A 27,896-nucleotide genomic window follows, 5' to 3' on the forward strand; every position below is an offset into this window, starting at 1 on the left:
TCTGCAGTTGTTGTGCTGCTCCCTCCACGCAAGTAATGCTACACAGCCATGTGTAGTAGCTGATGGCAGGAAGCAGCACAGGATTGAAGGGGTATGGTGACAAGCCATTTATAATGCCTAGTCAGAAAAAAGCACAGTTAAAACAATGGGTTTTATTTATAAACTGCTGTGTGCTTCTGTGTGTTGCCATTAAAAAGGAGAAAGGGCAGGCAGAGGTGCCCCTATGTAACGAGTGGGTGAAGGGAGTAACAGGGCTCTCTCAGTTGCAATATGCAAATTCAATTGACATGGAGAGCCTATTAGTATGGGGATTACAGACCTCTAATCTTAACCTATTGTGCTTAGGATAGCTGGTGTCATTGCCATGAAAAGCAGAGAAGCTCAGGCTCACCCATAGTTATAGACAATGTACTGGACTATACACATCTGCCTTGACAGATACAGACAGAAATGCATCTGAACCTCATGTAGCACATAATAAAGTACAGGGCAACCCCATTCATATCACCAGGAGCAATGGGCAATTGAACAGTTTATCAGTGGAAAGCCAGGGAGCAAGAGAATATCTCTGTCTACTCATAGTGATAGTCCCCTATATACACCCACCCACATGCCACAGTGTCTTAGTAAGGGCCCCTTATTTCCACCAAAGTGTATCATGGTCACTAGGTAATGTTACACTTTTCTTCACCAAATAATCTTTTTGTTTTCACTCCACAAAGGTTGTCCTTTATGTTCTATCATCACTGGGTTATTTGTAGAGGATTAATAAGGATTCCTTTCTTCAGACATGCTTCTCTATCATGATTTTACAGATCCACCTGTGCTGATCCACCTGCTCCCCTAGGAGGGGAACTCCGCCACTAGAATCCTCTAGTCAAGGCTCTTTTCTGCTTGTGCAGCTCAAGTATCTAGAGCAGGGGCGGGCACACTTTTTGGCCTGAGGGCCACATCAGGTTTCAGAAATTGTATGGAGGGCTGGTTAGCGGAGGCTGTATCTCCCCAAACAGCCCTACCCCCTATCCAACCCACCCCGCTTCTCACCCGATGGCCTTCCCCAGATTCCTGCTTCATCCACCCCCCCATTCCCTGGCAGCCCCCCCCCAGGACCCCTGCCCCATCTACCACCCCCACTCTCTGTTCCCTGACTGGCCCCCCTGCTGCCCCATCCAACCCTCCCTTCCTAACTGCCCCCCCCCAGGACCCCTGCTCCATCCAACCATCCCTTCTCTCTGTTCCCTAACAGCCCCCAGAACCACTGCCCCTGACTGCCTCCCCACCCCACCACCTTGTCCTTCCTGACTGCCCCCAAGGACCCCTGCCCCATTCAATCCCTGTTCCCCACCCTCTGACCACCCCAACCCCTATCCATACCACCAGCCTTTGACCACCACCCCAAATTCCCCTGCCCTCTATCCAACCCCCCCACCACACTGCCTGGAGTACCGGTGGCTGGTGATGCTACAGCTATACCACCTGGCTGGAGGCAGCCACACCCAGCTGGAGCCCACCATTGAGAGCATTGCGCTGGCTGTGGATTGAACAGAGGCTTCAGGGGAGGGGGAATAGCAGTGGAGGGGCTGAGGGCTAGCCTCCCAGACCAGAAGGGTCCCACGGACCATAGTTTGCCCACCTCTGATCTAGAGAGTAGGAGAATACACTCATGCTTACAGCAGATCCACCAGCTGCTTCCAGTAGCTCACTTCACACCATTCAGAAGCACAATCTTTGCAAATGGGTCACCACTAAAACTAGTCCTATGTTCAGTTTCCCTATGGATCAGGCACCCATTCTCTAATCTGGATGCAGCTTCCCAGACAGGAAGTTGTTCTTCTAAACTCCACTACGGACTCACTGCTACAGTGCAAATGACATTGCTTGTGCTCCTCTGGCAGGCTAAGGACTACAGTAACCCTGATAGGGATGGGGAGGGTGTGGCTTCCCATGTCTCCCTTGAACTCACCATCTAGGGGCATGATGGCTTCCTGGGCAAGTCTGTGCTGCTGGATTAACTGTGTTTCCCCATTAAGCCTCCTTAGGTTATGGATTCTGTTGAAAGGTATTGGCATCTCCTCAGCCTTTGAGAAAGAGCAAACCTTCATTCTCTTTTCTGGCTTGAATGGAGTCCGCTGTAATATGGTCAGGTGTTGTGCAGTCCCCACACTGAACTGCACGTCCCAAAAGAACCACCACCACCCACCTCAATTCTCTCTCTCTCCCTAACCCCTCTCCTAGACCCTTGTAGTCACTTTTCCTCTAGCTCTGTTTTAGCACCTGCCTACTTCCCCCTTAGTGACTACTGGAATTTCTCTGCCTTTTGTATTTATGCCCTCCTGCATGTTTGTTTTTATAAAATCAGTTGCAGTGGGATTCCCAGGTGTGCAGAGTCCTGAGCAACCAATATGGAACCGGTGCCTGAATTGCTTAATCTGCACCTGCTGATTAGTTCTGTCTCTAATGTGACTAAAAGTCTGAAAGCAGCTGGCTGAGTATTTTGTGGGGCTTCTGAGCACTTTTGAAAATCCCAATTGAGCAGCCAGTCCCACATCTATCCAACTGAACCCCTAGAATGCTCAGGTAACTTGAGCGCAAACTGCTGATCTGCTCTGAAAACTCCCTATGCCCCCAAATAATACAGTGAGCCCTATTTTCAGCATGCAATTGGTCATTTGCACCAATGCCGGCTTTTGAAAATTTCCTAAAACTCAAATTCCTACTAACTTCCTTGAGAGCTATAGCTGAACAGGGACTGCAGCTTCTGGCTCTTAGATGGCTCAGAAGGCAATATCCTGTGGGGTGTTGGGGCATGCTTAAAAAGATAGGCATTACTCTTTGAACTTCATAAAAAACATGTTTTCAGGAGATATAGATTTGGTACATCAACCATTTGGAATCTCAGAGAGAAACTTAAAGGGGATTTAGAATGTCAAACACAAAGAAATGATGCTTTGCTTTTAGTGGTGGAAAAAAAATCTTCCTGAGCACTGTTACCAACAGATAATTTTTTTTAAAAAAAAAAGGTAGTTCATTGATGTTCCTCTAAGGAGAACTAGTCAATAGAGTAGGGGTCTGATCCTACTCTTAATGAAGTCCATAGCAAAACTCTGACTTCAATAGGGATCGGATCAGAATTTAGTTTTCCTTTACATTCTCATACGTGTCTGTGCCTGAATGACTTTGCTAATTTTACATTAGTCATGAGGTACTATTGACTGAAACTAGAGTAAATATTTCAGTTCTACGAGCAATGTATTTAAAAGCAGAACAGTATTTGACTATCTTTGTGCTTCAAATTTTCATTTTAATTAGGACTATAACATTTCTATCCCCCATCTGCATAAGGTAACTTTGGTACAGTGCTTAAGACATCAAAACTGAAAAACAGGTTTTTTCAAAATAAAAACTAACCTCTTATCAGAATATAATCTTAAAATGTTGCAGTTATTTACATTATAGTAACTTAATCCAAATCATCCCAGATCTCCAAACCATCATTTGCAATGTGTATTTTGCATATTACGTAGCTTTCACTGTAAAATGATTTAAGCCTAAGGAAATGTGCAACCAGTAACACAAGCTCATAATATTATATTAAAAATGATTATATGATGTAATAGCACAGTGATTCAGGGAGTACAGGTGTGAATCTCTGTGCATATATATACATATCACATTTCTAAACTAATTTATGCTTTGGAAACCAAACAACTTTTCTAGATTTTTGAACATCAATCTATATTGCACACAGAGCACAAGCACAATGACTTGCCCACTCTGTTTGAAAATATCAGGCCAAATGCCATGTATGGTCCTTGCTCAAGCCAAAACTTCCACTGTTGTCAATGGGAGGGAGGAAGGGGTATGTGTGTGTGTGTGTGTGTGTGTGTGTGTGTGTGTGTGTAAGAACTGCACCATCTGGCCTATTTAGACCCCAATCCTCCAAGCTGGTTGGCCTGCACAGGGCAGTTTGCAGGGTTAGAACCTCAAGTGTGCACTGCACACCAACTGACATGCTAAATCTTAAGGTTCCAGTGGAGAGTTTAGGTCTAGATATCATTTTTTAAATACTCCTGAACCCAGATTATGCAAAATATAGCAATGGGCACGATATAGTTCTGAAAAGTTTGTCTTGAGTACTATGTGCCAAATTCTGCTCTGTTTACAGACATAGCTCCTGACATGTGAAAAAACATGTCCCTATGTGTGTTACAAGTCAGCACAGGGAGCAGCAGACTGTGGTCCTGATGTGTCACTTCTCAGAAATAGCTATGATTTTTCTTTCTATGTGTAGGGAAGATTCTAAAGAAAGAAGTAAGATACATTGATTCAGGTCTTTGAAAATGTCAGACACATACCTGACTATAAAAAGGTCTAAGGGGGTTTCTCAGGATAGGGGCAGATGTGTTTGGTATCAGTCACCTTTCCCAGGTCTGGAGCTTCTAGTACAGGGACTAATTTGCATATCTGATTTTATGTGTGACTCATATTTTTCAGAGTATTTTATTTAAATTGCTGAAGTGATATTTTTCTCTAGCATTTGATAAATAATGTTTACCAAATGGTAGAAACATGCAACATATGTTAGCTCTAACAGCAAACTGCCACCATCAGATATTATCCCATAGGGCTGGTTGGAGCAGAATGCCAAGTCTGCAGCTGGTATGTACATATACACATAGAGTCCAAATGTAACAGTCATAGACTTCCATCTCCCCCATCAGAAATCACCCATATAACCCGTGGAGTGGCTCTTCTGTTGTTTTGCATATCCATTATGTGTAATAACAGAGTCTGGAAACACCACCTAACTATGCTTGCTTTCTCTCACTTCCTCTGCCCGCCTTACCCTCTCTTGCAGGCAGGCAGATGTTGCAGTGTCTGGTTAGGGGATGAGTGATCCTTCAACATCCTAATGCAGTCTGATTTCTCACTGCTTCACTGGATAGCCTGCTAAGAAGGAACTTGGGCAGTAGAAGTGCGGAAACTGGCTTGCTCTATTGGATACATGAGGTGTGTCATTGTGCAGAATCAGGCCCTCTGTATTTACATGCAAAGTAATTAGCTCTAATAGACACTTGGTCTATAATAAGGCAGAGCAAACATTTTAAAAGTAAAGCCAAAGGGACTGAACCTGCCCTGTACATAAAACTTAAAAGCTTATTACCCCTAGTGTGAAAAAACATCTTTGCACTGTCATGAGGAACTATTCACCCTGATAAGGATTGCGTATCACCTTTTCTAAGCTATTTTTGTTTGAACTCTGAGTTATATTTCACAGTGTAAGAATATGTTAAATAATGAAATTTAAAATGGAAGGAGCCATACATTAATAGGAATAAGCCACATCAGGAGATGCGTTAGAACTGTTGGCTTTTGGTGCACTTGGCTGAATGCCTCTGATCACTTCAGGCATGCACCAACAGTCGGCTAATGTACACCCTGTTGTGGCTCATTGCTTATTGTACTCGTACACTCTGTTTTTAAAAGCAGGTGTTGACTTCCAAGGGGAGAGTGATTCCCAGGGCTTCAGGATAATCCTTCATAAAGCAAATATTTTGCCCCTCGGTGTAGTTGTCTTCACTTGCCTTGTAAATTAGTTTTCTTACATTCGTGATCCTGGAGAATTGTATCTCGTGACAAAGGATTTTGTTTTAAAATACATAACTAAGATTGCATTTTAAAACTATCTTAGAAAAGCAATCTCTGTGTGTGAAAGTTAGATTATCTGTATTGCTCTAGACAAAAGTGTCTAGAGACAGCATATTTCATACTATTTTACTTGTTTATGCTGTATGCTTATTTCCTATTTGTTTTTCATTTACAGGATTACTAATGACAGTTACTACCAGAGGCTTCTGTCTCCTTTCAGTTTATTGTAATATGGGGCATTGTACTATATACACGATTATTCACAGAGCATGCATTTCCAGCAGCTGACTTACTGGATCTGCTCTAAATGGTCTATGGCTATTACAACTGGGACTGTGCAGTACAGCTATAATTTTGGTGCATATTAATAACCACCTAGCAAAGATGTAAATGCCCTTTTCTCTGTTGGGGGCAGAATGAATGGCTGGATGTATTCAAGTGGGAAAACGGGGCTGCAATTGTCACAATGGTTGATCTTTAGAAATGTTTCTCTCTGCTTTATTGTGTGCAGCAAAACTCTTAAAAGAAATATGATCAAAGGGGAAACTAGCTGCAGCCCTGCAGAGGTGGGGGAGGGAGGAAAAGAGGAGATCATTCATGTGCCCCCTTTCCAGGGGGCTTATCTCCCCACAACAACCTGCTGCAGTGTCTTTTTCGTCCACCAGCTCCGCTGATCAGTGCAGATGCTGTCAAATTTCACGGAGCAATATCACCACCGATAGTGATTAATCCTCCTCTCTCCAAATCTGCGCTAAACTGTCTTTCAGCGTAAAGGGGCCACTTTTTTTTTTTTTTTTTTGCAGTGGGGTGGAGGGGTGCGGAAAGGGAGGAGGGAGAGCCAAACCCAAGAAATTGCCAGAGATTAATGAGCCTTCTCCTTATTAGTGTGGCCGTGGGCTTTGTCTGCTCGGGGCTGGGCGGGGGGCAGCCTGAATGGATGGCACAACGTGCAAGAAACACACACACGCTGCAGCTCGGGCAGCGCCTCTCCCTCTCCGCGGCGTCAGGGTGAGGGCCGGGGGGGGGGGGGGGCGACGACCTGGCCAATGGCAGCGGCCGCGGCGGAGTCGCTGGCAGCAGCTGCGGCGCAGCGGCCGGGGTCGAGCCAGCATGAGCCGGGGCAGCGCGCGGGGAGCGCAGCGGAGCTGGCGCGAGCAAAACGCGCTGCCTCGGGGTCCCAGGCGCCGCGCGCCGCAGCGTGGGCGGGGAGAGGGAGAAAGAGAGGGAGCCTCGCGGGCGGGCAGCGCAGAGTGCGGGAGAGGCAGCGCAGAGGGGACAGGCAGGCAGCGACAGACAGGCGGGGAGAGAGCACAGCCCGCGATAAGAGCCAGAGTCGGGGCTACAGCGAGAGGACAGGCAGCGGGATCCATAAAGGGCAGAGAGAGAGAGGGAGGGACAGGCAGCAGCGCAGCAGAGAGAGGGAGACAGAGGCAGTGGGAGCCCGCTCGGCGAGTCAGGCAGACCCACGCGCCCAGAGAAGTAGCGTCTCCTCCCGAGTAGCAAAGGGGGCGAGGCGGAGGAGGAGGAGGCAGAGACCATGTCTTTCGGGAAGACAGCCACTGTACTGTAACAGCACCAGAGCTGCCGCCACATAAACACACACGCCAAAAAAGCCCCACACCACCAAGAAGCTGGGGGCAGATCCAGGGTGCTGGCAAGGTAAATCCAAAAAGCTGTGGGCATCCGTGTGCTGTGTGTTCTTTGTTGTTACGATGTTGTCTTCCCCCACCCCACCCCTCGCATGTGTTTTCTGTCATTTTGTTGAAACCATCCTCACCCTCCCCCAAATTTTTAATTTTTGAGCTCAGCGTGGCTTAAGTGTTGGAGATCGAGGAACAGAGAAATAGAACAAATGTTTGCGTGTATTGCATACAGTATGCAATGATCTACGGTTACTTCAAGGCTCTTTCTTTACGATGTGATATTTACAACATTAGATTCATATTTTAGTGGAAGAGGGATGTTGGTTCTGAAATTGCTAGACTGGTAACTGAGTATTGCACAGGACTACTGTAGTATCTAGGTTTTTACACAGTAAAATATGAATTTGCCAATAAAAAGACTTTTAATTTATTTCTTGATGTTGTGTGTAGTGTTGTACCTTGTGAAGAGTTCACATGGAAAGATATGGACAGATGTTTAGAAAGTTTTCCTGGTGAGGTCGGACACATTTCTGATAGCTAAATATAAAGTGGATGCTATATGCAGTGTTATTATTCAGACCATAAATGTTTCATTTGCGTTGCATAGTAAATAACAGATGGCAGATAATTTAAGGATTACATTAAAACTGGGGGGAATACAAACGTGAAGATGATCGAGGTGGTAATAGGTGCTGCAGGATCTTTCAGGAGCATTGTTTTATGATAGGGCATTTTGGGTAATAGTAATTGTCCAATTTTAGTAAGTTAAAATAATTAGCCCCAGTCTGCTTTTCAGAATTTGAATTCAACCTTATAGGGAAATTTCAAATAGCAATTTAAATAAGAAATACAGAAAGACGTAGTCATTCTAGCAACTGTTTTAGTAATAAAAGCTTTGAAATTTATCTATTGATTTGTGAAAATTAATGAAAAAATTGGGATGATTTTTGCATTACCTTTGCTAGAAGGAAAAACATTTGGGATGGTTTAATACTTGAGTATTACTGGATAGTAATTTTGTTTGGCAAAACGTGTACCATGTGCTTTGTTAGCATAATTATTTTATAATATTGTGATCATGCAAGAGAATAATAGTCTGGAAGCCATAAGTTTAATGTTAAATTTTTTAGCAGTTTACCATGTTCATAAATAACGAATGTTACTGTGCTATTAAAAATTTACATACTTGAATGTGTATTGTTTCAACTGCGTTGTTTATAGATATAAACAAGGCATGTACTCATTCTGTGCACCCATTCTTGTGCAACTTTGTTAATATTGTTATTATTGTTATTTATTTTACTTACTGTTTCAACCACCTGGAATATCTCCACATTTCTGGTTCATGTTTCTGTAGTGGGTTTGTTGTCTCCCTGCTCCCCAGGTGTATACATTGCTTTTTTTTTTTTTAAATGCATCCCAGTGTTACTATAACATGACAGTCCTGTAAACATATCGAGTAATGAAACCAAATGAGCAGATATCAACAGAGTAGGTGGTTTGATTTGCTGCTGTGATGCTTCTGACACTGTACTTAACTAGATGTATGAATCAATATGTATTTCTCTTACAATCCTCCAAAATTGTCTTTGCAAATTTTAACCAAGTACAAAGAATTAAAGTTAGTTATTGGGGTGGGGAGGAGGGGAAAATTGTTAAGCTGGCCTTCAACTTTTCGGTTACGTAATTTAACTGCACACTAATTTTTGTTTTAACAGTCTTCATCATGGATCAAGGCAAGTTTGTGTGCACAATTAGGCTTGCAAATTACTAATCTCACCTTACTTTGCCTCTCAGTTCCCAACTGAGCATGGTTACCTTGAGAACTGTGGCATTAGCGCTGTTAGAGCATGCTCCGCTTGGGAGTTTGGGTGTGTTCTATTTTTAATGCTATTTAATGAAGAAGCTTCTCACTCTGCAATGAAGGAAGCATAATGGAAGAGCAGAGCAATGATTGGTTGTGGATACTGAAAAAGGAAAATTGCAAAGGTAAAGGTGGACAATGGGTTATGGTGATTATTATTCAAATCCTTTCGATATATTTATATTAGTCTAAGATAAATGAAAATTCAATTATAACAAACAGCTGATTGAGTTGATGTTTTAAATAAACCCTTTTTTTTGGGGGGGAGGGTCTAAAAAGAATTTTTAAAAATAAAAAAGTACCTTAAAAGTTGTAGGAGACGTAAACGGTGGATAGAAATTGTTGCTTTGTGGAACTGTTGATTAATCTGTATATTCTGACATTATACAAAGGTATCATCTAAAGAAAATTATCCCATTTTGATGCAGATCATTTCATGGTGAAATGTTTAATGATGAAATAACATTATTATAAGAAATATTTTTAAAGATACATGTTTTCTCGCGAATTTAGTGCTCACTTCTGTTGCTTAAATGGTGTACATTTTATGGCGATAACAGTCAGAAGCAGAAGTTTCTGAGTTTTTCTGCCTTTCAGTATTTAAAAGTTGTTTCAGTGAATACCACATAGCATATAATATTTTCAGAAAGCAAACAACTCTAAACCTCTAGTGATATATGTGAGGAAAAGAAAATACCTATAGATTTTATTACAGTGAATATCATTATGCAAATACATGTCTAGATACTCTTTTAAAATGCTTTTCTTTATGGGGAAGTGTTCCATAAATCTGTAATCAGTAAAATATTCATTGTCTGTTTGCAGCAATCCACGTATCCAGCGTTGTATAAAGTAGCTAGTCCTTGATTAAAGATGTCACATATAAAATAATTTTGTTCTCCCACTACTGTCCCTACAGTATTACAAAATATTGGTCTAAGTAATTTTTAGGGTCCAGTCCTGCAAACATTTGTGTAACTAGTCCTTATATCTGTGTAGTGCTGGTGATTGCCTTGGGGTTAAGTATGCAAGTAAGGGATATTCACTTGAGCAAGGATTTGTGAGATCAGACCCTGGGGAAAAGAAATGACATAGACAATATAAAGAACAGAATTAAATCAATGAGAAAATTAACACAATTCTCATTGTAGGAAATAACACAACTATAGTACAAAAGTGTCTTTGAAACTTGACCCGTGCAGAGTAATCGGACACCAAACTGAGCTTGCCCTAAGGATGCAAGTTATCCCGAAGACATCAATGGGACTACTTGTATGAGTAAGGCAAGCACAAGTTGGCCTAATAAAACACTAATATGGGGTAGCGAAAAAAAGAAGACTAAAAGGATATAAGAAGTTTTAAACTACAATGTGTTCTTGGTTTCCACCCGGTTAGAGTGTAGTATGGTTTAATCAAGTATTTTAGCTTAGAATTATGAGTAAAAAGGAACACGAATTCGAGAATCATTTTCTCATAGAGTGTAATCTTGAGTTCCCTGTGCACACAAAGGTCCCAGTACATAGAAGGACTGCGGGATCTGGTCCAAAGGTTGCATCAGTGTCACAAATACTGGGATGAATCTTTAGCTGCTGTAAATTGGTGTAGCGCCATTGACTTTAGTAGAGCTGTGTTGATTTGCACCAGCTGATGATCTGGCCTGCCATTTATAATGTACCAGATTCTACTGTCCAGACTCACATTGAGTAGCCGCTTATTCCATGAGTAGCACCATGGATTTCTGTGGGATTAGTTGCAGAGTAAGGAACTATATAGTGTGTGCAAGGGAGCAGTCACAAAATAATAGCTTGGTACAAAGCTTGTTGAAAACAATGGGAGTCTTTTTAGCCCAATGTCTTTATTTAGATGTAAAGAGAATTTGTAACTCAAATGATCATTTAAAGGGAATGCTATGAATTTTCAAGTAACTTATTATTAAAGATTGGTCAGTTGAAAATTAATGTAACTGCAATACCAATCAACTTGCAAACTTTTTTGTCCCTTTGCTCATTCATTTATTAGATGTGAAGCTTTGTTCTGTGCAGGTAGTAACTCAAGCAAGCGTGTCACTGGTTTTCATCCTGAAGAATGAAACATATATTAAATTAAAAGGCATAAGTGCGCAGGATTGTGTAAATTCCAGTGGAAAGTGAGCGGTTCTGAAGAAGTCCTAGAAACACTAGATACAGACAAGCAAATCTTTGCATATGGTAATGTGCACTTCTGTAGTACATTCCATCCCAAAGTTTGCTTAATTAAGCCTTATTCCATCCCTGTGGTGCAGGTAAGTATAACTTTCCCCATTGTAAGGATGGGTAAACTGAGGCACAAAGTGATTAAGCGACCTGTCCAAAATCACATAGCTAGTTTGTGACACAGCCTGAAAAAGAACCCTGTCCCAACTCACATTCTTGTGCTTTAACTAACAGACAATGCTTTCTGTCTTATGCTGTTGCTTTGTTTTTCAAAGTTTTAGCACTTCTGATATGCTGTCAAAATGGCTTTCAGAAAGACATAGATAAAAATAAAACTATATTAAAAATCGTGTTGTGTGTATCGTAGTACAATTTTATAGTTATTTTTGCTTAAATTTTTTAAAAAAATTGTACCTAACTGGCAAACAAGGCACCTTTGACAGAAGTAATCAGTGGTCTGGATAACTGATAATTTTAGTTTTTTATGGATAGCATATATATACACATACACACCCATTGGCACGCCATCGTAAGTTATGAATTGGATAGTTGATAATTCCATGTTAAGAAATGTTTCTAGTAGGATACTTATTATAGGGCAGTAGCGCAAATTCCACCATAAGGTTAACTGCTTGCTAGCTGGAAAGGTCAATATTATAATGATGTGTATGCTTTTCTAGAAAAATAAAAGACACGTGAAGCTTATGGTACTGTTTTTTACTGGGACCGTGAATAACTTATTTGTGCATTCTGTTCTTGTGGAATTTGTACCAATTTATCTGCGGAGGCCCAAAATACTTAGGTATAACATTTACATACAGCTACTTATATTTGCTTGACTTGGGTTTCCAGTTTGAGTACCTTCAATTGTAGGTTCCATGGATTAGAACATGTGGTAGATGTACACTATGTAAATTTGTCATAGCATTTTCCTGCATATGGTTTCTCTGTAAGTATAATGTTTTCTATATCTTTTCTTAGCTTGATTTTTTTTTTTGTTTAGAATCTAAGAACACACAAAACATCTACATTAACATTTACCATATCTGCTCATAAAGCTCATGAAAAGAGACTGGGGCTGAGAGTGACATTTCTGCAAAAAAATTCCACAGGGTCCTCATAAAATTGTCCTAACACAAGCTTTGTGTTAATTATACTACAGTTTTGTGTACCTAGCTCTTCCTTTTTATTAACACAATTTCCAGTCTTTCCAGTAATACTTCAGCAATAAATTCTTTAATTTATTCTAGAAGAAGGATATTACTGGGAAGCTGTCCCTTTTTAAAATCTGTTTATCATTTTTGATCATACAATGGTATATTTAATGGAATTACTTTAGATATATCTAGATACCTAAATAATATAATAACCAGTATCTGAAAACCCATGTCATATGATGTTTGCTTATTTGCATTTCTACTCCTAAATGAATTTTTACTAAGAGAAAAGGAACTTAATATAGGGAGACGGAGAAAGCTGGAATAAATAAAATAAACAAGACTTTAGATTTTATAGGCATCAGTTAAGGGAATTTTAAGATTAAGTGGCTAGTCACCATTGTGATAAACTTGGTTGAAAATCTTAGATACTGTAATATGTTTTTCTACTACATTTTCAAGAAGCCATGAGGTTTTTTTTTTCTATACAGATATAATACAACACACTTTTAATTGAAACAGGCAGACAGACACACACACACGCAGCAATGTCTGGGAACACATTTATGGTTTGGATAGCTAGTGTTGTAAAGCAATGGATTTCTGAGTAATTTGTAAGCAAATATAGGTTTCTAGATTCAGTAACTGTATATCACTGTTCTCATGGCAAAATTTCATTGTGATCGTTCAGATACTGTATATTAAACTGTCAGAAGAAAAGTAAATTTTTTTGGTAAGTGAAACATAAAGAGCTGCCGACAGAGAAACTGGCACTTTTTTTATTGTACTTGCAGTGAATAAGACATCTGCTTCTGATCTTCCTTCCAGGTGGTGACTCACAATTTAAAGGGGCGGTGGAGGGGAAGGCAAGCTACTAAAAAACCCCAACCATCAAAAAAAACCCTCCAATATCTTAGTGCTTGTTGATATGTTTCCAGTTTAGTGGTAGGCAATATATCAACTGCAGGCACTGTATAAACATTTAATAAATATTAAAGCCATTTGAGCTTGGAAAAGTCCCCAGATGGATAAAAGCTACCTTTTTCTAAACCAGAAGTCCTCAAACCTGTGAATCGAAGGACGGACAGTGGAAGAGTGTCCAAGTTGCGGGGGGGGGGCGTGGGAAATCACTTAAATGCACAATTTTTGTTCCAGGATCACCAAGTTTTGCTGTCTTTGTCCTATTGTTCTCACTCTATGCTAAAATACCCAAATCAAATATGTGAACATCCAACTGCTTTCAGGCTTTTTATCCAGTACCTAATTGGCAAAAAGCAGTGATTTCACTGGATTTGTGAAAATAAGACTTCCATATGTAATGTGAATCCTGTGATCAACAGCACATTGGTACATTTTAAATTTCCTGTACATTGCAGTGTTTTATATTTTTGTTGCATTGTGAGTTGAACTTTGTTGTATTGAACACAGTAGATATACTTAGAACATACTACAAATTCTGACTGTCATTTACAGCAATGGTTTTCAACCTTTTTTTCATTTGCGGACCCCCTAAAATTTTTTGAATGGAGATGCAGACTACTTTGTAAATCTTAGATATAGCCTGCAGACCCCCAAGGGTCCATGTACCACAGTTGAAAACACTGATTTACGGAATAAGGATCAGATAGTAAGTGATGTGAGTCTTATTGATTGTAATGGGGCTTCTTGTGATGCAGTGCCCTGTTTAGCATCAGCCTGGGTGTCACAATGTGGCCAAAAGTAAAGAGAATGTGACAGGACTTTTTCTGATGAATGAGACCATAGTATGTGAATTACAGTGATGACAGCCAGCTTATCAACTTTATAAGCAATAGTCAAATTGTTCATGGTCAGATGATCCTTTTACAGTTTTGGGTCTGATAGTGCAAGCACTTACCTGATCAATGTCCCGTTGAAATCAATGGGGAATTTTACCTAGGACATCCTGATTGGTCTTGTTATATTAAACATTATAGTAATGTGGGTTTTAATAATGGATGGGGAATTAGGTCAGTGCAACCATTCATGTGATTGAACTTCTACTTTACTGCAACTGAAAGTAAAATACTGAATTGTTGCGGTGCAAACCAACCTTCAAGGTGTGGAGGTCATTTGAGCACACAATTTAATTATATTTCTGTTTAAAATAATACTCTTCCATTTCTGAGGTGAAATGGCACCTTCGAAATTTATTACCAGAGGCATAACATTAAAAATAATTTGAACTAGCTTGCTTAATGTGTTAGAAAATGCTTGTCATGGAGTCAGAAAAGTTTATGATGTCATAAAAGCTTTAAGAGAAACACATCAAATAAACTGTTCACTTTTTACAGTAGGCCACCAATTTTAATGTGAACCTGGAAATATCTGATAGTTTTATCACTTATAAATCATGCATTTCATAATCCATCATGTTTTAAAGGAAGGAGGTTTGACTTTCATGCTTTCAGAAAAATTAAGACCACCTTCAAATGATAGAAAAAATTGTCTACATAGATCTGTAAAGTAAGTATAATAACTTTTAAAAAGGCATATTAAAGTATACTGTCAGAATATATGCTCTCATTTATCTGCTTCCAGCACATCCAAAATATTGTAGACAATTGCAAACTCATTTCTGGTTCTGATACAATTGCTGGGGAAAGAGATCTTTCCTTGCTGTAATGTATAGGACAAAGAATAGGTCAAAATAAATTAGTATATTTTATCATATTTGACCAAGGTATTATATATTAATATATTTAGTTATATGGTATAATAATAAAGAACAGGAAGGATTACCTAGGACTACTATGTGGGCTGCAAATGGAACTAAAGAATCATATTTAGCAGATATTAAAAAAATTAATTACCACTGATGTGTCAATGAAGACGTCGGATTGCTTTACAAGAAGAAGTATAGGGGTATACTCTGTCCTTGATCTGTTCTGCTCATGTTGAGGGGGCCATATACTCGAAGTGACACTTACCCCTGCATACAAGGCCAGGATGAGGTCTGTGCATGATGTAATGCCAACTGTGTCTATATAAACTCTTCTCCTCTATGGCTTTCCAGTGCTAATGGAGAAGTTGGGAGCACACAGCAAGTTGGGGGTAACAAAGGCCAATGCAGCATTTTAGCAACTTTTAACTGTGTTGTTGGAGATGGAGGGGTGTGTGTGTTTGGAGGGTGGGGAGGACATGGATGGCTATCAAGTTCTTGTAGCTGCACAGGTATCCATAATGTTTGAGCTCTAGTTCCCATGGATGCTTCGTCTGCTCAACTTTTAGCTAGCCTTGTCCTCTACTGCATTGCTACCGCTACCATTCCCATTCCCACAATTCAGGAGAAGAATGTGGCAGACATGTCTTTTTTCAAAGCCATGTGTTTCTTTGATGTATTTGTTACTCTCCATGCATATGTATATACTTTTTTCCCCCATAAAGGTGAACAGAGGGGGACTCATTAATTATGATTGTTCCTTTACATATAATTTCTAACTTTATTCTCAGTTATCATGATGTTCAATATCCGGGGCGGGGATGAAAAGCCAAGATGCATTTTCTTTGGGCATCTTGTGTCCTTATCAATGTTGCAAGCCGCTATACAACTAAATTCAATAAAACAGAGTCAGTACTTATCAGAAAAAAGAAGATGTATTTCACATTTTTCTCTCTTTTTTTTTTTTTGCTGATAAATAAAATTAAGCAAAATAGGAAAAATTTCAACAAGTTCTAATCAACTAAGAACCCAGGCAAAACTACAGCAAACATATAATTCTTTAGTCTTTCCTTTAAATAAGACAATAGATGGGGCACTTCCAAGTGTAATTGGTATTGGTACAGAATTTATTAGCCAGAGAGTATAGCTGCTAAATATTTGATTAGAATATCAGATTAGAACAAGGAAAAAATCAAAAAGTAACAATACAGATTTTTGAAGCACGATAGTCATGTTCCATTGAAGTGTGTTAGTAGCAGCTAGAAGTTCTGACCAAGGTTGGGGTTCTGTTGTGCTAGGTACTGTAGAAAGACATAATAAGACACAGTCCCTGCCCCAAAGAGTCTACACAACAATATAAATGGACAAAATGGACAGTGGATGGGAGGAAGGATGTACTATTTTGTCCGCATTTTATGGATGGGGAGTTGAGGCATAGGGAGTCTAAATAATTTGCCTAATGTCACTTAGGAAGTATATGGCAGAGCTGGGAATTGACCCTAGGTCTTCTTGAGTCTCACTCCGGTACCTGAATCACAAGACCTTCCTTTTCTTTAAGGATCTCTGAAAAACAGGGGTGCTGGAATAATGTGTATAGTGGAGGTACTGGGAATCATTGAACCAAACTGTAAACCCTGTATATGATGGAAACAACTTGAAGCCAGGGGGGTCAGGAGCATCCCCAGCAGCCCGAGTTCTGCATCTATGCTGCAAAAATGTAGTAAGTTAAATAACCGAGAGCCTCTCATGCTTAACATTTTTTTTAAACAATCATAAATTAAAATCCTTCATCTGCATTCTTCTGCCTACTTGTACCTGTGTCTCTGCTTCCCTACCAGTCCCCCTCCACTCCTCTAACTTTCTGTTCCTTCATGCAGTCTTACTACCCTTAGTGCAAGTGCTTTTCCCTTCTCAGATTGCTCCACTAGAAACAGCTTCCCTTTATCTCATCAACTCTCTAACACTTTTCAGATATCTCAGAATTTATTTTCCCTCTCTTACTGATGCCTTTTAATTTTTCTCTGAAATTAATTACATGCCTTATATTGTATTTTATTCATCATACAATGAACTTACACTTATTTTGTAATTTGATGCAGTAGGCAGTCCTGAATTATTTAACTCTTTAAAGCACTATGGGATGCAGTTTGTTTTAAAACATGTTGTACAGAACATTCCGTCATGATTCAAAGAGTGGAGGAGTTCAGATCCCCAGGCTCTTCATGTTTGTTTTGTGGATCTTTAGGAGGAGGCATGGTCAAGCTAAAAATATGCATTTTCTCCAGACAAGTTATTTGATATATGTTTGCCTGTAAAAAGGAAGATCTTACAATTTAATTTTTAAAGAATAATTTATGCTTTGGAGCCTCTTCAGATGTGCAGCTAAAATTAATTTGTTTAGTTTCATGAATTTTTATACATTCTTCTGCTAACTCAGAAATCTAAATCCAGATTCCGGAGGTCAGTGAAATCGTGGACTTATGATGCTCCTTGGAGGATTTTGTGTCCTGATATCTCTCTCCATTAATGTAGGTTATTTTTTCATTCTTGGTCCGTAATATTTGTCATATCCCTTCATTTTACTCAGTTGCTCGAAGAACAAAGTAGAATGGAAATTGCACAAAATTGTGAGAGGCTTTTACAGCCTTTCTGTGATATGAAAGGCATTTTATATGCAAGCTCTTTGGCTGTGGACTGCTCACTGAGGTGTGGCCATGAAATGCTGCAATTGCTACAACAAAACATAAAATAATGGTCATATACAGTGTATTTTTGAACGAGGTGTAGTTTGTAACTTTAGCTGTCACTTTTGAGTAATAAGAATTGGGTTAAATTATTATATGGAGATTTGTATTGTATTATATACAATATAAATGTTGGATAAACTTAGATCCTGCACCATTAATTGAAGATTATGCATGCTTTACATAATAATAATAATAATAATAATAATCATAGTTATTATGTGAACCTAGGTTATGTTTGTTGGGGGCGGGGGAGCTAGCTGATTAGGAGGCTTGTTTAGGATTGCACAACCTTTAAGATACATGATAGATATCAACAGTTGAAGTAGAGATTCATTGGCAACAGTAAGCCATACCACATTTTAAAGACGTGTGTAATGAGAAACCCCATGTAGAGACAAGGATTCACAAAAATTGAACAACAATGTCCAGTTGAAATTTTATGTAGAGATTTGCCATAAATTGCAAGCTAGGTTTGTGGATATTTGAAGAAGCAGAATTTGTTTATAGTGCCTAAGACTCAATCTAACTTTTTCTCCTACCCTTTTCATTCCTTTACTTCTGCTAAGATGTAGCAGGAGAACTCCTCCTTATTTTCAGCTGCCAGTTTACTAATCTAATTTATTCACTTTTCAGTATTCTGATCACTGAGAGTGCCTAAATCACTATGCATCCTCTATACCAGTGGTCCGCAACCTTTTTGTGGCCAGTAGCACAGTCATGTTTTCAGAAGTGTATGGCAGGCTCCGACAATTTTTCGAGGCTTATTTTGTATTTGTACATTAAATAATACGAAAATCATCATTTAATATTACATAATATATGAATCCAGAGAGAAGCTGGGAAGATGCTGCGAGGACAGAGAACACCGGCGCCCGCAGCCTGCAGCCCCGCAGTTCTCTGTCCCCGGCAGGCGCGGGTCCACAGCTTGTCTCCCCTGCTGGGCACTAGATGGTGCCCTGCACCTGTTGGGAACAGAGAACACTGCCCCCGCAGCCTGAGTTCTCTGTCCCCGTCAGGCATGGGGCTGCAACTTCTCTTCCCTGCTGGGCACTAGGTGGGCGCACATAAATGCCCCGGCGGGTGCCATGACGCCCGCGGTCACCACATTGGGGACCACTGCTCTATACTGTTTAATTCTGGCATGAAAATAACACAGACTAGTGACAAGAAGTAATAAACAGATGTGGGAAATTGTCTGCCGAGGTGAAATAGGGGAGGCATGGGTGATTTCTGTTGCGGTCTGATACCCGGCTGGAAGTTATGCAGCATCTATTCAGTTAGCTTTAATATGGCATTGAACGGTAGGCCTCTCTGGCCAACTGATGACTAAATTCTGCCACCTTTATTGAATAATCCTTTGTTTCAATGGGATCACTTGCCATTAAGGTTCTACTCACCACAGACAAAGGTGCCAGAATCTGGACTTCAGGAGCAACCCACTGGTGGAACTCGAAAAAGAGTCCTGCGTAGTTCTTGGCTAGACTGATAATTGTGACATAAGACCTTGTGAATGTATGTATATGTTGGGAAGTCATACTGATGACCTGGAAGAGGCTGGTGTGAGCTGTTTTTAAACACCGGCAACCTGCAGGCCCTATAAAGGAAAATGTCCACTCTTATTAACAAAAATGGAAGTTTCTAACTGTATACCTTGCAAAGATAGACTTGAAAATGTTAATCGATATAAATCGAATACTATGAATGAAAAGAATATGCAACAGGGCTCTAATTCTGTAAACAGGAGGCGGGTATAGTATAAAGATCACACTCTCCGCACACATATAAAATGAGTAAATTAAGTTTTGAGTGTATCCTCATGCCAGTCCTATGCACAGTGGAGTGATAATCATGGACAGACATTAGATTACGTTTGAGGGAGAGGGAGCAAAACACTTCTTTGCAGCCATCCCAAAAATGCAAAAGGCTCTGTTAAAATTGTCAGCGCTATCTAATTGTACCCATATTGCTGAGAGTGAGGCTGCAGCTACCTTTTTACACAGCACCCTGATGTCCCCCTGTCTCTCTAGGTGCAAAAGAGAGATGAACTATGTAGTCTCTGCAGCCCCAACCCCATCCTTCACCTGCCACTGCAGCAGCATGCTCAGGAGGAGAACACATGGGACCAAATTGGTACTGTACCGAGTGGGAGTTCACTAACTGCTTCTGCAAATCTTTCTCCATTGATACCTTCCCAGGCTCATCCAATAGTATGAAAAACTGGTCTTGGAAAGGAGCCAAAGAGACCTGCTCCTCCACCCCCTACACCGTCTAGAGGAGGTGAAGGCCATTCTGGGTCAGAGAAGGCGTGTTCTCCTCGAGAAATGAAAAGGAGACCCATTCACCAGCTGACCACCAAGCCCCCACTGGAAGGGATGTGTGCTCCCACTTTATCAATCTCAGCCAGACACTGCAGGATGACTTGCCTGATACCACTGATATCAGCAGAGGTCATAGGACAACCCACCTTCCACCACTACTGCTGCTATTAGGAACAGGTGCTAGGTAGGGGAGTCATAGATGAGTCTTCATAAGGTGCTGGGGCGATGAAAGCTTGCTGGGTTAAGAAGAAATGAGCCCAAGTTCAGGTTTGGAAGCCAGGAGAGTATGAAGTTGATGGAATTCTATGAAGAGTATATTTATTTTTGGCAGGCTGAGTATAGGAACGGTGAATAGTATTTTATTTAGGGAATTTGAAGTGTATCACTCACTGAGGTTCGAATATTGAGATAGTCCTCAGATTAAAAAAATAGTGGGATTCTTAGGGCTCTAACATGGAAATGTAAGGAGTCTTTCCCCCCCCTCCCCCTTCCATAAAGGAAAAAAATGGAAAAGTGCAGTGAAGGCTCAGACTTAAGTACATATATGTTTTTTTCAATGAAGACAGACAATGGAAGTTTTATATTTAACAATTGGACAGACCTTTTCCTGATCACCACCTTGATAAAATTCATTTGTGATATTGAGTAGAATAAGGGTTCTCTGCCGTGGGGGCATGGGGTGCAACCTCCATTCGTGTGTTGCTAAATGGAAAGGAGTCCCATTAAGGAAAAGGGGGTCACCCTTGCAATACAAGAGAACAAGGACCATGCCTGATTCAAAAGGATATGAAATCTGAATGAGGGACACATTTTACTTCCATTAGCACTAGCATGAACTATGAACTCTTCAAAAAAGACTATCCCAGTGTAGAGTTGTATTAGTAGGTACAGGTGAGGAATGTAAGCATAAGGAAAATTCAAGGCAGCATGTTTGTTTCTGTGACTTGACTCATCTCAGTAAATAGAACATGAAAATGAAATTCAAACTAGTTAGTTAATAATGATCTTGACAAGAATTGTCTGTGCTGCTCTTTGCTGCTCTCTGCATCTATTGGCTCAATGTTGTGACTTGTGTGTTCAGGATCCTGTGTATGTTTGGTACATTTGTTTTTCTCTTAAATAAAATATAATCACTGTCTGTAGTGTTTATTATTTATGAAGTCATTGCCTGTCTCTTCTCTGTGGGATGTAGAATATTCTTAGAGTGGTAAAATAAATCAAGGACTTTAATTGAAATGGTCAGTAGCATATAGAGAAAAGTCTTTCTTTTTGGAAATATATCAGAAAAACACTTTGTTGTGGTACTTTGTGTGGCGTTCCATGAAGATATTTCCTTTTACTGAAAAAGGATGTGGATGGTCATTAAGAAAAATAAAAAAAACCCAAAGTCCTCAGTACTTGCAGAAATCAGGCAGTTCTGAATACTCTGTCTCCTTCCCTCTCCCCAGTATGGATAGCTTTACAGGGACATTTTTCCAATGCAAGTATGTTAACAATATGAGTGTCTTCAAAAAAAAGTCCTTGGCAACAATGTGAATGCCTTCAAGCTATAGTCATGGCCAGGGGCAGCTCTAGACATTTCGCCACCCCAAGCACGGCGGCATGCCGCGGGGGGTGCTCTGCTGGTCGCTGGTCCCGCGGCTCTGCTGGACCTCCTGGAGGCATGCCTGCGGAGGATCCGCTGGTCCTGCAGCTTCGGGCATGGCATTAAACATGGAACCCTATACTATGCTAATACCCTCAAAGAAAGGACACCTCTAAACATGCCTATTTGATGAAAGGCAAGGTCTCCACCAGTGGAAGTCAACCCCAGTGAAGTAAAGACTGTCAAACGGGTACTGAACAATGTGAAAGTCTTCAAAGAGAGGGGGCTCAGCCTTACATGGAACAATAGTTCAGAGGGAGAAATCCCAGCAATATAAGTCTTCATTGTTCTGCATTTCCTTTTACAACGAACATCCATTTGCACTGGATTCTCTTTTCCTCATGAAAATTTTTAGAATGCAGAATGCCTGCTGGGAAGGAGAATAGGACTCCTCCCACCACTCTACATTGTGAAGCCGTTGAACAAAGGTCCCTCTCCAGAGGGAATTTAGAAGACTCCCAAATGATTTGATGTAAAAACAAAAATGTATCATCAGCATCATGTACATCACAGATTAAAAAAAAACCAACCAACTATAACAGCAGTTCTCAAACTGTGGGTTGGGACCCTGTTTTAATGGGTTCGCCGTAGCTGGCTTAGACTTTTTGAGGCCTGGGGCTGAAGCCTGAGCCCCACCTCCCAGCGCTAAAGCTGAAGCCCGAGGACTTCAGCCTTGGGTTGTGGGGCTCCAGTTACAAGCCCCCTGCCTGGGTCTGTAGCCCTTAGGCTTTGGCTTTGGTCCCCCCACCTGGGGTGTGGGGCTTGGACTCTGCCCCCACCCCCCTCCCAGGGCGGGCTCAGGCTTTGGTCTCCCCTCCTGGGGTCGTGTAGTAATCTTTGTTGTCAGAAGGGCATTGCACCCTAACCAAGTTTGAGAACCACTGAATTATAACCAGATCAAAGAAAGGTATGTTTGTATAATGTCCAGGCAATTTGAGGACATTGAGGACAAAATCAATTGCACACATGAAAATTTCAGAAAAGTCGTTGAAAAGCTTTGAGGATGGAATAGATTGGAAGGAGGATTGAAGTGAAATTCATCATCATTTACTGATTGCCATGCTGGGTTTGAATTCATACTTTACAACATACTCTATTACAAGGTACTCTATTACTGTACAGTCCTGATGTAATTAGGCATCCCAAAGATATCCCAAGGAAATATTTCCTTTTCCTCTTAATATCAGAAGCCTGAAACATTGCAACTTCAAGGAATTTGAGGAAAAGTGAACTTTTGGATAGCACATCAGGGTTACAGAATAAAGAAAACAAAAATAAAGAGTAGTTATATAGTGATCTTGCTTTAGATAACTGAAGCAACATTACCAGGATATTTGCAGTATTCCTTCTAAATATTACTTGCATGCCTATAGTAGAGATGTTGATATTGCTGCTTCTTTTCTTCCTTTTTATACTGTCAGTATTATGATGCAACTTTGAACTCTCTTTAGCTCTCAAGTCACTTACCTCTTCCAGCAGCACAAGGCATTGTTATAAATAGCTTTTAAATGCTATTTCCATCTCATTAAACATGTAATCATACTTGGTATTATATTGTAGACAGGATTTTACATATATATTTCGTGTGCCCTGTCTCCTTAAAAATTGCATATTAAACTGATAGTGAAGAGAGGAAAAATCTATGATTTTTGTCCCTGGAACAGGTTGTTTTCCCATTCTTAGTTTCTAAAGCAGTTTGGGACACAGAGTTTAGACTATATTGTATTGTTCTGAAACAACAAATCCATATATACAAAATATTTAATATATCTTCCCTGAAACAATTTACCTATACCTACTGGTGTCCACATATATGTGTGTTTTTCTCATGTATACATTTTTTGTTTTTATATCTAAGCATAAAATAATAATTTGTTTTACAATTTTTACCATCGTTACTTTTCAAATCCAGTATGTTCTGGATGGGTATCAACAAACCCGTGTTATAAATAGGGAAAATTAAACTCCATTGGACAGAGATTAGAACAAGAAGCTCTTGAGGTTAGAATAAGAGTTTGTCTACCTCTGTCAGGAGTGAGGGTCCCAGAACCTGCCTCCAGCCTGCATCCGAACATCTATACTGCACTTTGACAGCCCCGTAGCCTGAGCCTCATTAGCCTGAATTAGTTGATGCAGCCAGCCACGGGTGTTTCATTGCAGCATAAACATACCCTAAAGCTATCAAGTGCATAAATGCATTAAAGCACAAGTCTCAGACTCGTTGATATTTGAGAACTTGACTCAAACATCAAATAAGTCAATGGGAGTCTTTCAGTTGATTTTATTTCAGCTTTGGATCAGTCCTCATGTGCATAGTCACATATCAGGTACCTATACTTAGTTCATGTAGGGTCATTTTTCAAAGAATGCCTTTCAAGCATGTAAATATTTCCCACAGGTACAAATTTTAAGTGTTCAGTGCAGTATAAGTAATGGATTTTATGCACTTCCTTGTGTGCTTAACTGAGTAATCATGCGCTCAATTTTGCAGAGCAAAACAAATTTGACAAAAATATTAGGGAATTTTCTGATGCAGTTGCAAACCAATCACTGCTTCTTGTTTATTAGCACAGGAGTCCCCTTCTATTTGCATCCTTATTTGCACTTGGTGGATAGATGCTATATAATTGTTTCCTTTGTTCAAACAAATAATGGCTTTTGTAATTAACAGCAATAAAAGTTTGTTTGGGACAAAATATTGATTACATTAAGTCCCCCTTAATGTCTCAGTTATTAATTACAGTTTTCTTGACTAAACTATACTTCTGAAATAATTGACCCATTTAAAAAAATGAATGTGTGTGTTTGTTGTTGTTGTTTTTCCCCCTTTATAATCTTTTTCAATGTATGTAATGATTTTGTAAGTAGGATTTGGTAGCCCTTATAAATTTACTTGGACTTTGTGATATCTAAATTTTGAAAATCCACATACATTTGTTATGTGAAATAGTCTCATCCACTGGCAAATACTCTTTACTGTTAGATGTATTTTCAAACTAGGGTTTTCTTTTTTTAAGTGTGACTTCTTAATATGTTAGAACTTTGTTTAAAATATCATCTGTATCATTTCTAGAACGTTCTATAGGACAAAGAGACAAATCCTTCAGCCCACACTCAGGTGGAACTCCTGCTAACTTTAGGATGAAAATGTGAAATCCTGGCTCCATTAGAATCAATGGTAAAACTCCTGTTGTCTTGATTAGGTCCAGGATTTCACCCAATGCCGTGGTCTAGATACATCACTTAAATTTAGATGACAAATAAAGTTCTTAATTGTGTAATTGGGTTGTATATGTTCTTGCTGCTTAGATCGATGGCCTGTGGATGAAAACATGTTTTCTCTCTGTTCCCATTAACCCACCCAGTAATTCTCATTTAGGTGCACAGTACTATAGTTGTTATACTCTTAAGTGGCAATACTACTTTAGGTGCAGATGGAACTCCTAGCGTATTAACAGTTTGAGGCATCTGTAACAGGGTCGTGTCTCATCCTATGTCAGAGCCTGCCTCTCTTTCAGTTTCCCTCCTGGCCCAGCATGACTTTGCTTTTAATTGTGTTCCGCTTCTGGATCTACTTTATTAACATAAAATAGTTTCCGTCAAAGACAGAATTTCTTAACCTTCTCTTTCAGGCACATCAGTTCATTATTCCCCTGTTGGTCTCCTAATTCCCTCTGAACAGGCTTTTTCCCTGTGGCTGGTAAGGAGAGCCTACCTCACTGACCCTTCTGACGTATCCCTGCATCCCTAACAGGTCTCTCTCCTTTATTTACCCTTTATATCCAGTCCTCTTCTCTCCAGATCTCTTTGAGCAGGGTAACTTTGCTAGGTCTCTCCAGAAAGATGTCCTCTAGATTCTCCTATGCTCACTCTCTGCCACAGAAGCTCTCTCTTATAGGAAGCTTTAGCTCAGGCTAACATCACATGATGCCTAGTCACCTAACCTAATCACCAGCCCAAGCAAAAATCCATCACCTGCGGGGTGAATAACTAGGCACAGCAGGGGTTGAACCCAACTCCTCTTAAGGAGCCAGACCATCCTGTGACAGCATCCAGCATATACATATCTATTTTTGAAAATGTATTATTTTTGTATTTGCAACTAAGAACAGAAGACAACCAATATATAAGAATAAAGAGTTGGCACAAACCCGATAAGGTTATGAAAACATTATTGTAATAAATGTAGTCCTTTAAGTGTAGTGTTTCCTGATTTTACACTCTGTATCAGTCAATAGAGCCGAAATGTAATGTTTTCACATTACAATGAAGTGTGGATTTAATAACAAAATTTTAAGAAACACTTTTCAAAAAACACATGCAAATGAATGAACAAGTAAAATGTGCACCTAAATTGGGTACAGCTGCCTACACAGCAAGCGAACAGTCAAAATAGTCTGTATTTACCCATGTAGTTATCTAATTTGTATGTGTAGTTGTGGTGTCTGGGCACACAAATATACAACTAGATCTTGCGAGATGGTGGGGGCACTCTGGCTTGATCCAGCAAGCACTTATGCTTAATATTAAGCATTTGAGTAGCCCAGTTAGCTTGAAGATGCATCTTCACCCTTTCCCTTTCAAACCGGGCAGAATTTCAGCTTTATTGACTGACTAGCATGTGACTTACTGTAATCAATGCATATATTGTCAGAATTCAGTGATAATGTCCTGTTTTGTCCAGGGGCGGCTCTAGGGATTTTGCCACCCCAAGCACGGCAGGCAGGCTGCCTCCAATGGTTTGCCTGCTCAGGGTCCGCTGGTCCCGCGGCTTCGGCGGACCTCCCGCAAGCGTGCCTGCGGGAGGTCCACCGAAGCCAGGGGACCAGCGGACCCTCCGCAGGCAAGCTGCAGAAAGCAGCCTGCCTGCTGCCCTCACAGTGCCAGCAGAGTGTCCTCGGCGGCTTGCCGCCCCAAGCATGCACTTGGCGTGCTGGGGCCTGGAGCCGCCCCTGATTTTGTCATCTACTTATGTCCAAGCAGTATCTGCCTCACCCTGCTGAACCAAATCATCATTTTCACTGTTCCTAATTACAGAAGAAGAAATGTTATGTTAATTTGTTTTGTATGCACACTAGAGCTGATATCTTCAGCTGGCGCAAACTACCATAGCTAATGGAGTTTACGTCAATTGAGGATCTGGCCCCACAATCTTCCTACCAGTTTCTAGAGGTTAGTTTGAAACAGAAAATGCACAACTATGCTTAAGTGTGTCAGTAATTACCAAGTAATGGAAATGGACATAGTTCCTCGTTTTTTCTAGGAAAAAAGACACACACACACACACACACACACACACACACACACACACACACACACACACACACACACACACACACACACACACACACACACAGCCAAATAAAAAGTAGAAATTGAGGAGAAACACAAATAAAAAGAAACTGTATTAATCTAATTAGGAACCAGAATTCTTAAAAATAATATCCAATATTGAACTAAAGTAGGCATATAAAATTGATGAGAGTTCAATAACACTGGTCTACAATTTTTGAGAAGTCGTCTGCTTCAGAGATAAAATGTGATATTTATTATGTATTTTGATGTGCTGAATTCAAATATGACAATTAAAACAACTGATTGGCTACTGTTTCTAAGATATTTAAGTTTTTACATTTTGTGTCTATGTATATTGTGTAGATAGTAGAGTTTTAATCATAAATTGCAAACCTAGGTCTTTTCGTGTGTTTATGGTTGCTTTACATGATAATATTTCACCTGTCCTGTTTATGTAACACTTTAAAAATCAGCAAAAGGGTTATATAAATAAAATTTATTAGGAAACAAAAGGCAAAAAACTATGATATACATAGTTTAGTCCTATTCAGTGTCTACTCAGCGCTTCTTGGCTTGTCTCTTGTATTAATTAAATGGAGCATCTCTTGTCACTGTCCAGCAATAGTCTGCAAGCATTGATGGGCTCCATTTGCCCTGATAGCCTGCCAGGAGATTCCACTGCTGTAGTCTGGAGCCCAACAGCTCT

At 40.1% G+C, this 27,896-nt stretch overlaps 1 protein-coding gene across 7 annotated transcripts in view; it reads left to right on the forward strand.

Annotated features, from left to right (window-relative positions):
• Positions 1-27,896, forward strand: part of ARPP21 (cAMP regulated phosphoprotein 21) — a 260,922-nt gene that overhangs the window by 63,961 nt on the left and 169,065 nt on the right. For 5 of the 7 annotated variants that reach the window (XR_003998880.1, XM_030551263.1, XM_030551271.1 and 2 more), the window contains exon 1: positions 6,913-7,308. The exons of 1 other annotated variant lie outside the window; for it this stretch is intronic. The gene's annotated coding sequence lies outside the window, so the exon portion shown is untranslated. Of the gene's footprint in view, positions 1-6,912; positions 7,309-9,059; positions 9,282-27,896 lie in introns of those variants that run through there. One more of the 7 variants, XM_030551265.1, reaches the window with a different exon arrangement.

Source organism: Gopherus evgoodei, chromosome 2 (genome assembly GCF_007399415.2).
Source record: "Gopherus evgoodei ecotype Sinaloan lineage chromosome 2, rGopEvg1_v1.p, whole genome shotgun sequence".
Lineage (NCBI taxonomy): Eukaryota > Metazoa > Chordata > Testudines > Testudinidae > Gopherus > Gopherus evgoodei.